Genomic DNA, 11,619 nt, shown 5'->3' with positions numbered 1-11,619 from the left:
AGAGACCTGGATAAATTGTGTTGGTGCAGATCTGAAATGGAATTTCTGGTTTAATTTCCTCTGAGAATGAGCCAGTTCATGCTTGTCAAAACCAGGTAATGAAGCAACATGCACTAAGTAGGCAGTAAGCAGGGACCAATAGGGAATTTGCATTAAACCACACCACTGATCAGAAACAAACACTAGTGCCTATGCAGCCGGTGATGGATGAAAGGACTGAAATATTGAAGCAGAACAAAATCATTTTTTCATTAAAAGGCAAATGCTAAAGCCATGCAAGAAGCAATAGATGTTCTTTTGTTCTTTAAATAAACTGATTTACATAGAATCAAATTAGCTTCATTATTTATTTCCTTCTAGTTACATCTGAAGACAAGCTAGATGCCTGGCACTGTGTTCCTTGCCTTCTAACTATAAACCACTTCTGTATGCAGAGGAGAAAAACTGAAAATATTATGCCACAAATCCAACTGTGTGATTGTTTCTGTGGAACAAGAAAAGGCATGGGACAAATTATATCCAAGAAGCATTAGCAATTCAATTTTTATTTTCTTCAGATCAAAATTGATAGAAATTAATATCTATAACCAGGATAAGGGCAGTTTTTAGCTTTTTACCTGTTACTAGATTTTATCAAAGGAGAATTATGTAAACAAAGAACCTGCCTACCATCCATGAAGTACAGCATCTAAAAATTACTATTTGTCCGTACACCTACGTGGCCAGATTTCCAAGGTATTAGTATAAAAAAATCAAAGTCACATGCAGATGAGTTTGCCTTATCCTTTGAATTTTGTTTACTTTCTTGTGTCTTTTCAGGTTTGTCAACCTGTTATAATTGCTGTTTCATGTAACTGATAACATTGAAGTGTCAAGCTGAGCACTAGTTGCAGGAACGAGTGCTGTTCTGTAAATCTCCACAGTACCTGTATTTGTGATTCCATGATCTTTCTGTTTCCTGACAATTAAAGGATTGTCTTATTTTGGTATACAGGTCTTCCAGAAGGTTTACAGTTTAAATTTAATAGGGAATGGGTTTAACTGAATACATAGGGGTAGATTCTCTGAAAATAAATTATTCCTAATTGTCCTGGAGCATGAACAACTGCCATCCTTCTACCATTCAGGAAACGTTAGGATTTATGAACCATCTTTGTCTGAACTGCAATTTGGAAGAAAGGACTCATAATTATCAAGCCCTTCAAAGTAGTTATATTAATTCAAGCAGAATAAAGGCTAAACACTAAACAATATTACTACAGTAGTTTACTACAGCAAGGAGATGGAAAATATGCCACGTGTTAACAAAGGCTAATACTTAAAATTCTTTTAAAAATAAATGTTATTTTAAACACAGAAGAGCCTCTTAAAAGTAGTTATGTGGGAATAAGAAAGTACTGCTGTTTTGGGCAAGTTGATAGAAACACTACAACTCATCTTTTTTTCCTATTTTTCTTTTCCTCTCATTAAATTAATTTTAGCACCACTCGATTATCCTTTCAGATCGGCACAAAACATGGATCCACAGTAACAGAAGAGAACAAGAGAACTTGTCTCTCCACAAGAGAACTCGTCTCTTTCAGTTTTCTGACAAATGTTAATTATGATATACTAAATAATAATAATACCACAAAAATTTCTGACATTGAATAGCTTTAGAGACCAACTATGAAATATTGTATTCTCTATTAAACTTATTAGTTTCAAAATTAAGTCAGATCAGTAATGACTTAAGGCTAGATGAAATAAGCATCACATAATTTGTAAGTGAAGTGTTCACAGCAAAAAAAAAAAAACACACCACAAAAAAACCACGTTCCATAGACCAATTACCAAAAGGTACTGTGAATTTTATTTTGAAAAGGCACTCCCACATCAGTCCAGCCCTTGCTGTATTGATTAAGGGAAGCTCTATGTGACAAAGGCAGCACTAAAGCTAAATTTAATGTCACCAGAACTGACCTCGAGAAGGTGAAGCTTATTCAAGTACATTCACTCGGCAATGACAAGCCTGATTTTAAACATCACTTATTCCTTAAGTTGATTATTTCAATGGCTTTAGACCTTTTAATAATATACACTTCCATCTTCAGTAGAAGTATTTCAAGAATTTTCCCCTCCCCTTCTAAAAGAAATTAATTACAAAAATTCCCTAAATTGCCCAGAATGGTAGTATTTACAGGAACTGTTCTGCTTTGGAGAGGGATAATAATTTAACTCCATCCTGTAAGCCAACTCAGTTTCCACAGCCCTTCCCACCCACATTCCCCTTACACTTAACATGAACCTAAGTAGCTGCTCTAATGCGTTATGGTAAAAATATTTTAAACTTATGTATAGATGCTATCCATCATTGCTGGCCCTGTTTATACTCAGCCAGCTAGCTTAATGAAGTGGTAAGCCATTACGAAGGTAGAAAGTTAAAGAGATTCAGCAGAAATACATACAGAAATGTCACACGGAACAGCAGTAAAAGAGAAGGGTGATATATGAGATGCTGATTGGCAAGAGGTTTTGGCATGAAAACATCTTTACCTGCTAATGGTATAACTCAAATTATCTGGCTACATCAAAGAGATAGAAGCTAGTGTCTAAAATGATGAAGCTACTGAAATAATAATAAAGATTTGCATTTATGAGCAGAACCATTAGATAATGCTATGTGCCATAAATTAATGTGCCCTTAATACAGCGTTTGGAAAGACAGACTTATGATCTGCCACCCTTTTACAGCCTGGCTTAAGCTATTAGAGTCTTCATCACACAGCTTCCCAGAGGATGAATGCAGAGTACTCTTACTGAGGCCCTGCATACTTAGCATGACAGTTATCAACATTTCTCCAAGAAAAACTGGAAGGAATGACAAAGGATGAAGGATTCTTTGGTATTAGCACGGTATATCAAGCCTGTCTACTATTTTTAGGAAAACAATTATCTTGCTTTAAGTCTCTACCTTAATTCTAGTTGCTGTCAAGCTAGAATATACAGCTCTCATAATGCGAATCATCAGCAGATTTCCTCTGTTCCTCCAGAGAGGCTGTCCCTGAACAATTCTGGACCATGACAGAGAAGGAAATTCTGAGAAAAATTGTTCTCTAACCCTGCAGTATGACAGCACATAAAGATTTATCAGGGCACCTGATCACAATTTCCCCAGCTGGCACGCTGACAAGAGATTATTAGGCAGCCTAGGCTGTCTCAACCCTGCCATGTGTAGAATACCACTTTATGACATCATAGGGGTATCACGTAGTACATAGACATTCGCACATGCCTTAGTTAAGTAGGGAACTTTTTCAGCACCTAAACAGCAGATTATCAGGTAGATAAATCCTGGATGCATTATTTTCATGAGCTGCACCATGACATCAAAACCTGACAGCTGGAACCCTCCAGCAACTTTTCTAAATGTTAAGGGCTAAAACAAGATGTAAATTTTGGGAAAGGAAAGATGGGTTTCTCATCTGAAGTTACAGCTAGAAGGTAAATCTGATTAAACCTAAATCATGAATAAGAATCTTGAAAGAATTGATTTTGTATGTGTACAGAAACATCTACAACTATAGCAAGCCATTGAAACATCAAAACAAATCCAGAATTTAAAAGAAGAGAGAAAGAAATTTAAAAAAAAGGAAAGCACTTAAGTTTTTACTCTGCTTTTCTAAGGAAGTTAGTTGTCCCAAAGCCACAAAAAACATAGGTTACATTTTCATAGTGTTGTGGACCTTCTTGAGGAAGAGTGTTTTAGTCTTTGGACTCCTGGCTCACGGTCTAGACCATAAATTCAGGATTAACACAATTTAAATATATTAAAAATTCCATATAATGTCAAAAATTGTTGTAGCTTTATCCAGTCAAATAAATACTTCCACATTTCCTAAAAGGTGTAATGTGCAGAACTACATATTTGAATTTTCTTTATTAATCTCTTCAATCAGAAGAAGAAACCTCATTTGACTGGTTTTAGGGGTTTTTGTTTTGCTTTGGGGCTTGCAATACTGTTGCATTCCTCAACACCTCACTGATGTATATGTGCATAATCTTAATTATATAAAAACATGCAGAGAACATAATTTTGAATGTTTAATTATTTCTCACAGATGAGTAACCAGAAATTATCCTGAAACACAGAGAAATCCAGAAGTCCAAAACCCATTGAAATTGAGAAGAATCGAAAGTGTCAGGTCACTAATGTGAAAAAGGCTGTTTTGTTAATATTAGTGCAACACTCCAATTAGAACTGCTAAGAAGCAGCATTTAACCTAAGTAGAGCACACATCTGACAAGGCTTCACTACTTATTCAAGGTTAACTCAATTATTTTCATATGGTACAACACTGTGCATATAGATGTACCAGGACAGTTGCAGAAAAGTCCCCTCTTAGGGAGAAGGACCATAACAATAGAATTTTTACTACCTGCCTTTTAAAAAGTCAGGTGTCACTTCCTATAACTATATTCGAAGCAGGTATTGTAAATTATTTTTTTTCTTTAGTCCTAATATTTAGTAGACAATCAAGGAAACAGATATATAAATAGAAAAATTACCATTTGCTGGCATCTTTCAAAAGCAAGGCATTCATTTGCAATGAACACGGATCTGATACACAGTAACTCCTAAGAATGAAATTCAGCCAGCTATAAGCCATAAGTCCTCCTGGAGACCTTGCTGTGGCTCAGAGAATCTTAGTACTAAATTGATATTTTGCTGCTGCTTTAAGTTGGTACTCAATATCGATCCCAAGGGGGTCAGGCAAATGGTGCTTGCAGGAGTATGGGCTGAATGCCAAATACTAATCTTTATTTAACAGCGTTCACTTTTCTGTTTTATGTGTGAGTTGCTTTGCATATACAACATTAGACTTCGAGTCACTTGAGCTATTTGCTGTGAAGGACCCAGGTCTGTGGTATCAGAACTGTGAGTGGACTTCTCATCAGTATTACGGTATCCTGAGGAACCAGGAGCAAGGAGCTAGAAACAGCGATTTCTTTTTCTCTTTGTCATTGACTGCTAAACAATAACCTTATCCTATTTTTTTCCCCTTTTTTAAATTTTTTCCCCAAACTTTGCTTTTGTCTTTCTGAAGAAAGCCATGGCTCCAGACATCGATGGGTTCTCGGACTTCTCCCTTCAATATGGCAAAGTTCTATCAACCCAGCTATTTAAAACTAAACATTTGGACTCAGTCAATTTTCACTTTCAAGAGACACTTGCTGTTCATCTGTTTTCAGAAAATTTCTAATCAGCTTTAAACAGTGTGCATGTCTATATAGTGGGCTTCTAAGAAATTGTACTCCAGCATGACCTCGAGTGTTAAATAAAGTTACAGAATTAAATAAAACATCAAAGCCAGGAAGACATATTAAGATGAAAGGCAAAGAAGAAGTGTGTTTTCGAGTCATCTGGAAATAAATTTCACTAGGAAAATAACTTAATGAGGCATAACATACAAATGAAATAGAATGGACAGGGACATTCCCTATATCAACTTGCAGAAGTATATGCCACAGTGAACAGAAATATAGAGAAGCATAAAGAGAAAGCAGAGAAAAGAAGTTTCTTAAAATGAACCAAAAGAATCCTACCATGCAGAAGTAGAAGTACTATCGTCAGGGTTATTGTTTGCACATCTGTGCTCCATGGGAGAGGGCTGGCGATGACAATTTGCACATACTAGAACAGAAAGTTTTGAACTCTTGCAGGAAGCTGCTGAGGAAGGAAACATAGCCAGGCCACCAGCTCCTTCCCCAGCTCCCAGCAGAATACCAAGTAGCTGATTTTGGGCCATCTCCCTGAGAGACAGCCAGTTTACAGGCACTGACGGCTAAGGGGATGCTGCTTAAAGTGCTGCTCAAAGTGAAGATGGGCCAGAGCTCTCTCAGCTCCTCATTCACCACATGGCACCACTTCTCACAAATTTTCTTTCAAATACCTACCGTTTCACAACTGAGAGTGATATGCTAGCAAACTGCAATGACGTAAGCCTTGTTTTCCTGAAGGAAACTGGAAACATATTAAAAAACAGAGAGAATCTTAACTAAGAATTTTAAGCAAAAGTAGCAAACTGAGTTTAGAAACCCTCTTGCTCAGAGAGATATTTTTTCCTTGGCATTTAACTTAAAAAATTAAGATAAAGGTAACTTATACAAGAAAGTCACAGAAACCTAAGCAGAGTTGATTATCACCTGAATAAGTTACATAACTTAGTCAAGTTTGAAGATAAATATAGTTGAGTCAGAAAAACCTCTCTCAGATTGTATCTGGAAGGTAAAACCTTTCGAAATTATGAAGTTGATTAATAGTAAGATTAAAAATTACATCACAGAGTTTACAAAGTGTATCACGCACTAGTTCACATCTCTCCTTGCACATATGCCCATCTCAAAAATGAAATTCAGCTAGAACTATGTGCTAAGAAGATGCTGACTGTGATCACAGAAGGGAAACAATAGGTAAACTAATCCCTTTCAGCATTGTGCCACACCTTTCTACAGCACCCAAAGACATAGAACAATAAGAAAAAAGACAGCTGTCAATCGTAACTAGTTAAAGTCTTTGTAATCAGAAATATCCGTTTGTTGGCATAGACATTTGACAGAATGTTTCCATTTTGACAAGACTTTCTCCAAGGTAAGTTGCTCAGATACTATATAAACTCCAGTCCCTTTCATGGTCAGAAGAGACTGAAACACCTGTTATTAATAAAAGTATAGTAATGGGTATAGATGCCTCACAAAAAGTACTAGCCTCAGTATCACTGCTAAAGCACTCTCTGGGAAAGCAGAGTCAGGCATGACTGTGGGTACCACTTAACATCAAATTTCTTGTGCGTTGCTAGTTCACTGAAAAGAGTTACCCTAGATCACCTAGATTTCCTCAAGAAGAAAGGAGGAAATACTTTTGGAGGAAAGAAACAAAACAAAGCAAACTATTCAAACTAAAAAGTTGGGGTTTTTTGACATGATGCTGTGGGAAGCAGTTCAAAGGGATAACCGTATGGATGGCCCTAGGGTAAAATGAGATAGCCATTGTCCCTCTTCCTGCAAAAGGAAACTTCACACATTTGAGAAGGAAAAAAAAAATGTGGAAGGTAAACTGAATATTTACAGTAGCTGCTAAGACTTTAAATAAGAGTTGCAGCATCTTTCAATACTTAGTGTTTACTTCTGTGGATGGAAAAAACACAAACAACTGTTGTTTTTATATGAGTGGCACTTTTCCAGTTTCTCATCTCAAACATAAAAACCAACCAAACAGAAAACAACGACAAAAAACTAAACACCAATAATCTAAGGCTAAAATTTGTATCTTTTAAGGGAAAATTGGAACACCACCTAAATAAGCACCATGTATGATGTCCCGCTCCATTCGTATTTTCAGAGAATGACAAAGAGTGATCAGCTCACTCTGGACAAACCTCTAAGAATTAACATTTTCTGAAATAAGTCCCTCGATAAAGAGAAGGCAAATAACGTTATTACAGGCAGCTATGTGAAACATAACTTCAAGCCCAGTCTCTTTGTAAGCAATGTTCACAGAATAAGAAACCGCAAATGATTAATGTGTCTACATTCAGACTTAAGCTCACAGACAGTGTCTACTAATACCATAATACTTCTGACCCAACTTTGTTTTCACATGTCTGTACAGCACAGTAACTGCCACAAATGGTTAGATGCATTGTCATATTTGTATCTGGTTTCATATAGTATGTACACTTACGGAATGCCACAGATTCATGCATTTAAATCCATGCTGCATTATCACAAACAACTCCTACTAATGATAATTCTTAACGATGTAATCAGTCCTGGTAATATACCTAAATACTGCATGCATTCAGGCTTCATTTGTGTGTCAAAAATACAGTTTGGAGTAAGAAAACTATCTGACTACAACAGCAAAAAATAAATTAAAAAAAAAAAAAAAAAAAGGTTTTCTTCTTTTCTAGGGAAAACAAAAAGTAACTGTTTTAATTTTTGGCTATGGCATCTCTTTCAGAACAAAAAAATTGTGTCCGCCCCAGCTGTTTGAAGGAATGCAGCCACACACTGCAGTCCAAATTTATATTATTGTAGTCTAAATAGTATGCTTCCTTTTTTTTTTTCCTCCTCTTCTTTATAAGTTTCTGACAATCATTTGCCTTTAATCACTTGGGCCATTTTTTCCTTGGCATTATCTACCGCAGTGATTTGCCACTACAATGCTGAAACTGCATGTTTCAACTGAGAATGTGTAATAATTTATTTTAAACTTACTAATAATTTAGGGTATCTGACCAGCTGGGGATAATTTTTCTTAACTTTGAATGCAAGATGAATTTGTCTACGTGGCTTACAACGAATCCCTGCTATAAGTAATGACGGACTCCTAGGTGGTCCAAAACTCAAAGTATTTAGCTGCTCTGCAGTGCCAGCTCTCCTGCCAGCTCTCCTGCCTCACCAGAGTGCGAGGGAGCTGCAGTGTCTCACATCTGAGGTTGGTTATTACCAAAACAGCCCCACAAACTGAGCAGTATTACTGAAGATTGACAAATCCAGTCAAGGTCTTTCAAGTGCACACGCTCTGGGATGCTGTCCTGCCTTTGGACACCTTGAGAGCAGACTCAGTGTATAACCCCTGGGACCTGAAAAGCCCTGGCTTTCTGCAGGCAGGGGCAGGGCTGATCCACGCAGAGACCACTGTGAGCACAGGACAGGGAAGGGGCACACTGTCAGCCCATGCTGTACTTGGGGTTATCAGGAATCCCCAAGCAGCCAAAAATATTGAACTAGGGTCTAGCTGAACCCAAGCCAGGCTAGAATTAAAACCAAGAAGCCCTCTGAATGGGAAAAAAAAAAAAAAATCATTTCAATAGAAGGGTAAAAAATGGCAAACTCAGGTGTGTAAGAAGCAAAGATTACAGGGCTTGAGGCAGCAAGAGAAAAGAAAAAAAAACAGGGGGGGGTATGAGGGGAGCATATCATGTGGTCACACAGTGGAAGGGACCGGAGGGGGGCTGCCTGCCATCCCTCTGCACCTCTGCTACAAGATGTGCGCTGAGCCCAGGGAGGAGGGACAGGGAAACAGCTCTCTGAGCATCCTGGCTCCACTGGCCATCACAGGAGACAAGAGACACCTGCCCAAATGTCCCTGAAACCACTCCTTCTGCTCGTGTACCCAAAAAAAGGCCTCCCCCACGCCGCAAAGAGTGCAATAACAGGAACAATATGACTTGCAGAAATGAAGAGGACTGCCAACTGTAATCAGACTTTAAAAACACCTAAATCTCCTATAGTCTCGCAGTCCGTGCACTGTCCCAGGGAGGAAATACCTTTCAGGCAGAGGAAGGAACCAAGCCCAAGTTACAGAATTATTTTATAAAAAGAAGACAATTACTTAACCTGCGGTAGTTTTCTTAGCACATCCTTCCTTTTCTGTTGCTTTTTTTGTAACCCAAAAGAAAGTTATTCACATTAGTTTTGTAAAAGCTCTTCTAAAATACCAAAGGCTTTCTTGAAGAGAAAAGAGCTGGGCTGTACATGGCAGAGAGGAGAAGGGTCAACCACATGGCATGCACCAAGCATTCCTTCTTTGCTTGACATTAGAATAATAAACAGGTATTTAAAAGACAGTCCACATCTGTGACTTGTTTTCTGATCAGCTCTGTCATAAAATATTCTCCATACTTCCATGAATAACCATAAAACTCATTTTATTACAAATAAAGGAAAGGAGTTACTTAGTCATAGGTTACCCTTTACTTGTTCTTACACACAGTAAGTTAAAATAATAATCATAGCTGCCAACTTGACTACTGATTAATCCGAATATTTTTCTTTCTGATTAAAAGTAAAATCAGCAAGGAAATAAACTGCTGAAAGTCTTGTTAATGAAAGGTTAAGATTGCCTGCCATGGTGTAGGCCCTTTCAAATACCTCATTTAATGAAAAATAGATCGAGAAAATAAAGTTTATGACCAGAAAGCTATTTAACACTACTTGTCTTGACTAATACTTTAATAATGACCATAACATGCATAACCACCTACACTCACCCATTTAGATCATTATTTTGATGCCACTAGACCTTCATCAGAGAAATATATTTGTCAGCAAGTAGATTTCAGTGTGGAGAAAATCACATTTAACTTCTATTTAGTCATACAAATATACCTATTTGGAGTAGCAAAAGGGTAATTTGAGATGTAACAGTAATAAAAATCTATACCAGCTTATATCACAGATGAAAATAAAACAGTTTTACTTTTCAGCACTTGACATTTCTGAATTGTATGGGCAGTCTCTGGAATTTTCTAGGGGGAAAAAAAAAACCCTATCTAGTCCCTTTCCCCTCAAAAATCCAAATTCAAACAGAAGACAGAGAATGGCATGAAAACTCAAGGATTCCAGCCCATATAAGCAAGAAGTTTAAGTAAGGTGTGCTGAAAAAAGGGAGGACACAGAAGCTAAGAGAACACAGGTGCAGGAATTACCCCTCTAATTAGATGTTGGCACCTTAGATAAAACAGAAAAGCTTTTAAAAGTGTGTCCTCTGCAGAGGTGTCACTTCCTTCCTGTATATTTTAACTGGGAAGACAACTGTTTATAATATTTCCTTCTTTAGCAATCATTGCACCAGCATATATAAGAGTAGGAATCAGCTACTCTTACAGGAAGGACCTGGAAGATCCATCTACCATCTTGCATCTTTATTTTCTCTCTTTGTAAATTAGTAGATATTCATCTCTGTCATAAGAATGTTACCAAGACTTCAATGTCTCCATCATTACCAATTGCAGCGGGCCTCAGCATTTTCTGATATCTATAATTATACTTTGCATCATTAGAAACAATGTTCTAAGTACAGTATAACAGTGAGAAAGCATCAGGATTAGTCATCAACAAATAAAAGGTTGATTTGTTTTGCTTTGTGACTTCAGATAACACTTAACTGGTTCATTATATAGAAGTACATAATAAAGCTGTAAAGCTAAATGAATCTGCCAATAGAGACTAATTGTTTTATACTTATCCAAGATGATGGCATTCAAACAAGACTACTGCATTGCAAAGCAGATTTAGTAATTAATGTTTAGTATTATATTTCATATTATAAGAATGTATCTTTATTTTATACTTATAAGTCCTGAACAATACGAGCAAAAGTAAAACAATGCAATCATTAAAAGGCCATATAATGACCAAAATGAGTTACCAAGTCTGATGCTAAATTGTAAGGATCCAGTCCAAAAAGATGAATACATAGCAGAAATCCAGGAAAGGTCGATGAAAAAGCTGTTTTTCATGGTTCCAGAGATTTATATAATGGGATGATTTGTGCCTGTGTTTTTCCTTATTAAGAGCTTGCTTAATGCTTCCTTTTTCCTTTAAATGATCTCAATATATTAAGAGAAATGTAATGCGGCAAGACAAATGGTAGTGATGTGCTAAGCAAGCTTTTATGTACTTCAGACTTCAGACTTGACCTGCAGTATCCCTGACACTCAAAGCAACTGAAGCAGAAAAGGACAATTATTCTGCATGACACTTTATTATGGGACAGAAATTCAAGAAAATACTAGATTAAGACTGCCAAAATTATTTTAGTTTTGCCTCATAATGGACCTGAATGCATAT

The sequence above is a fragment of the Nesoenas mayeri genome (genome assembly GCF_963082525.1).
Source record: "Nesoenas mayeri genome assembly, chromosome: 3".
Classification (NCBI taxonomy): domain Eukaryota; kingdom Metazoa; phylum Chordata; class Aves; order Columbiformes; family Columbidae; genus Nesoenas; species Nesoenas mayeri.
This window is presented reverse-complemented; position numbering follows the sequence as displayed.